This window comes from Arachis ipaensis, chromosome B03 (genome assembly GCF_000816755.2).
Source record: "Arachis ipaensis cultivar K30076 chromosome B03, Araip1.1, whole genome shotgun sequence".
NCBI classification, from domain to species: domain Eukaryota; kingdom Viridiplantae; phylum Streptophyta; class Magnoliopsida; order Fabales; family Fabaceae; genus Arachis; species Arachis ipaensis.
In genome coordinates, this window is record NC_029787.2 from 81,134,817 (window position 1) to 81,139,809 (window position 4,993).

The following is a 4,993-nucleotide window of genomic DNA, read 5'->3' on the forward strand; positions in this document are numbered from 1 at the left end:
TAAATATATTTATGCAATCTTTGTATATTTTATCATGATTTTGGATGTGTTCTGCCCCAATTTTTCTGTTTCAGTGATCATTCCTTCCTCAAATAGGAATTATCTATCCAGTTCCTGCTTATGAATTAGATTCTTTGTATAGGAATATAGTAGTTCAGTTCAACCAAGTCTGGTGCGTCTGGGAATTAATTAATTAAATAACATAGAATACCATGTGGAACTTCGGGTACAAGTAACTAGGCAAAATCCAGATGTTGACAATCTTAATAAACAGCAATAAAATTAGACACGTGTGTGGTGCTCTGCAATCCCAGATCCATAGCAGCCATGTTCTGGTGTAGTTTCCTAAGAGTATTTAATTTATTTTTTTCTCTTCTTATTGATAGTAAACAAACTAAGTGGTGCTTAGAAATAACTAATTTAGAATTTAGTAAGTTGTATATGCTAAACGCTCATGATTCATGATGAGCAACCATCCTCCAACGAGAACGACGGTGGATTTTTACTTCACGGATTGAATGGTTTAATATACATATACTCTCTGCTTTGATAAACTAAATTTTTACTAATGAAAAGGTGAGCTGCTCCATCCTTATCATAATATTCTTTTTTTTTTTTTTATGTCCATTTAGGATTATGTTTTATTAAAATTTTATTGAAAAAAATCTAATAAAAAAAATTTTAGTAAAAAGAAGAGTACAATATCATTTGAAGATTGATTCATTAAAAATCTTGTAAAAAAAAATTCAAATAGAGATAAAATCTGACAAAAAAAAAAAGAGTACAATCTCTTTTTCTTGGCGACATTATTTAATATCTCGAAGTCGGTACATCTCAATATAATGTATCAATTTTTTAAAAACAGGATTTTGGAAGTGATTCTATAAATAAATCTGTCAGATTATCATTTGATAGATCCGTTAGACATTAATTGTTCCTTGATTTTGAAGATCACGAGTGAAAAATTTTTTGAAAGAAATATGCTTTTTTTTATCACCTTTGATATATCCACCTTTAAGTTGAGCAATGCATACTGTATTATCTTCAAACAGAATAGTTGGAGCTATTTTATGATCAATCAGTCCACATGATGACAGAATATATTGGATTAAACTCATGAGCCAAAAACACTCGTGACTTGCTTCATGTATTGCTAGTATTTCAGCATGATTAGAGGATGTTGCTACTATCGTCTATTTTGTGGACTTCCATGATATAGCTGTATCACCATATGCGAATAGGTATCTTATTTGAGATCTTCCTTTGTATGGATCAAACAAGTATCCTACATATGCATAGCCAACTAATTATGACTTGGATTCATATAGATAAAACAAACACATATCAACTGTTTCATGAAGATATCGAAAAATTTATTTGATTCCATTCCAATATCTTCTGGTTGGAGAGGAACTATGCCTTACTAGTAAATTCACACCAAATGATATATCAAGTCGTGTATTATTAACAAGATACATTAGTGCTCTAATGGCACTGAAATATGATACTTCAGAACTAAGGATATCTTTATTTTCTTCTTTAGGACGGAATTGACCATTTTTCACATCCAAAGACCTTAAGATCATTGGGGTACTTAATGGATGTGACTTATCTATATAAAATCTCTTCAAGATCTTTTCTGTGTATGTTGTTTGATGAATAAAGATCTCATTTTTTGTATGCTCGATCTGCAGGTCAAGACAAAATTTAGTCTTTCCAAGATCTTTCATCTCAAACTCTTCTTTTAGAACTTTTATAATTGTTGGAATCTCTTCAAGGGTTCCAATGATATTTAAATCATCATCGTACACAACAATGATATTTGTCTTGGTAATATCAAATGCTTCTCTTCTTTTTCGAGGATTTTTATTTTTGGAACCAATTGGTGGAGGGTACTCGTTTCAGTAGCTATTTGTCCAATTAGAACATCAATTTGAATTGGGACATTTTTACCTGGTATGTAGGATTTGGTTATCCTCTTTGTATCAGAAAATGCATCAGACAATTTATTTGCTATTCTTTGCAAATGTATAATATTTTGAACTTCTAATTCACATTTTTCTGATTGTGGGTCTAGATGCATTAACGACGATGCATTCCAATTAAATTCTCTCTCAAGTGGCTTATTCTCTCTCTCCAATGTTGAAAACATTGATTCACTAAAATGATAATCTGCAAATCGAGTTTTAAACACATCTCCTATTTGTATTTCGAGATACCTCACTATAGAAGGAGAATCATATCCCACATAAATCCCTAATTTTTTTGGAGTTCCATTTTAGTGCAAGAAGGTGAGGCAATTGGAATATATATATCGCACGCCCAAATATTCTCAAATGAAAAATATTTGGCTGCTGGTCAAAATTAATTACAGAAAAGAGAATTGATAGTAACTTGTTGGCCTCAAACGAATAAGTGTTGCAGCATATAAAATTGCATGCCCCAAACAGAAATAGGGAGATTTGTTCTCATAAATAAGGAGTCTAATAATTAATTGGAGGAGTTTTATAAGTGATTTTGCTAATCCATTTTGTGTGTGAACATGAGCTGCTTGATGTCAACAGTTATTCCGTTAGCCATACAATAAGCGTTAAAGGCTTGGGAAGTGAATTCACCAGCATTATCAAAGTGAATCGCTTTGATTGAATTTTCTGAAAAATGTGATTTTAATCGAATAATTTGAGCAAGTAATCTCGCAAACGCCAGGTTGAAAGATGTCAATAAGCACACATGTGACCATCTCGAGGATGCATCTATTAGGACCATAAAATATCTAAAGGATCCACATAGTGGATGAATTGGTCCATATATATCTCCTTGAATTCTTTCTAGAAATTCAGGAGACTCAAACTTAATTTTTACTGGTGATGACCTTACAATTAACTTTTCCTGAGAACATGCAGCACAATAAAATTCACTTCATTGAAGAACTCTCTGACTCTTTAGTGAATATCTATGGGAGTTTTCAATAATTCTCCGTATCATGGTTGTTTTAGAATGTCCCTATCGATCATGCCAAATTATGAATTTATTTGGGTTAGTAAACCTTTAGTTTACAATGACATGTGATTCAATTGCACTTATTTTAGTATAATATAACCTAGAAGAAAGCGAGGGTAACTTTTCTAATATAACCTTTTTATTTAATTCATGAGTTGTAATACATAAGTACTCATGATTTTCTACATTCATTGTTTCAATATGATATCTATTTCGGTGAATATCTTTAAAATTCAACAAGTTTTTCAGAGACTTAGTAGACAATAGTGCATCAATTATTGTGAATTTTGTTCCTCCGAAAAATAAAATTATAGCTCCTGTAGAGTTTTCTATCACATTGTTGAGCCAATAATGGTATTAACATATTCTTTTTTTGGTACAAGATGAGTAAAATATATATTACTTTTGAGAATAGTATGCGAACTTGCATTATCCGCAAGACAAACATCTTTATTATATGTCCTTGCCATTTTCTTTAAAGACAAATAATAATAATAATAAAATGAGTAAAAGTACCAATAATTTTGAAATTTATAAATATTTTATTAAACATTATTTATATACATCATACTTGAAATTTAAATGCATAGAAAATAAAATTTAACAAGAAGTTTCTTACATTATTTAATACATAAGTACTTAATGAACCTAAATTTTAAACTTTTCTATCATTGATTAAATAACCAATATTTTCTTCAAGATCCTCAAAGAAACCAGATACTTCATAATGAGTGGTATAATTTTCAGTAATATCCTTTGAAACAAAATTGGTCTTCTTTTCTTTGTCATTCTTTTTCAATGATACTTGATAAACATCAATTAAGTATCTTGGAGTACAACAGGTATATGACCAATGGTCATTGATAAACCACTATTTTGCGGTTTATTTTGTATTGAATTGAGTGGATTTTATCCATTATTCTCACACTTATTCATATAATTCGCATGTTTTCATTTTCCTTCCTAATTTTGTGCTATGATTGAAAACATGCTTCTTTGGCCTTAAATTCGCTAATTTTAATATTCTCTTATTACCATTTGATGCCGTGATATGTTTATTAAGTGTTTTCAGGGTTTATAGGGCAGGAATGGCTTAGAGAGTGAAAAAGAAGCATGCAAAAGTGGAAGGTACACAAGAAATTAAGGATTTCAGAATCTGGTAGCGACGCGCACGCATGGGCGATGAGTACGCGTGACCGGTGCAACAGACATACGACGCGCACGCATGGCTGACGCCTACGCGTGGCCAATGAAAAGCCCAACAACGCGTACGCGTGACGAGCGTCACGTGCTGCATTAAACAGAATTCGCTGGGGGCAATTTCTTGGTTGCTTTTGACCCAGTTTAAGGCCCGAAAATACAGATTAGAGGCTGCAGAGTGGAGCAGGAAGGGGGAATGATTCACTTTTATTCACACGATTTTAGGTTTTAGATGTAATTTTCTAGAGAGGGAGGCTCTCTCCTCTCTCTAGGTTTTAGGGTTTTTAGTCTTGTTCCTTCTCAAATTCAGATTTCTACCTTACTTTAATTTAGTATTCTTCTACTTTTATTTATTCTAGTACTTTAGTTTATCTATTTCTCTCATTGATTTGCTTATGTTGCCAATTTGGTTTATGAATTATTCTTGTTTCCTTTAATCCATATTAATGCAATTTATGTTTCCATGTTTATGATTGCTTTCTTTAATTTGCTGTTATTGTTTCCTCTTGTAATTATTAGTCTTAAATTTTGCTATATCTTGTTAGTTTTCTATGTTTTTATTTTATGCCTTTCAAGTGTTTGATAAAATGCTTGGTTGGATTTTAATTTAGATTTTTATGTTCTTGACTTAGATGGATTATTTAGAGACTCTTGAGTTATCAAAAGTCTTTTGTTGATTGGTGATTGAGAGTTGCTAGTTGGCTTGAGCCTCACTAAATCTAGTCTTTGATTAGGAATTGTGAACTTAAGTTGATTTTGCTCGCTTGACTTTCCTTCATTTGTTAGAGGATAA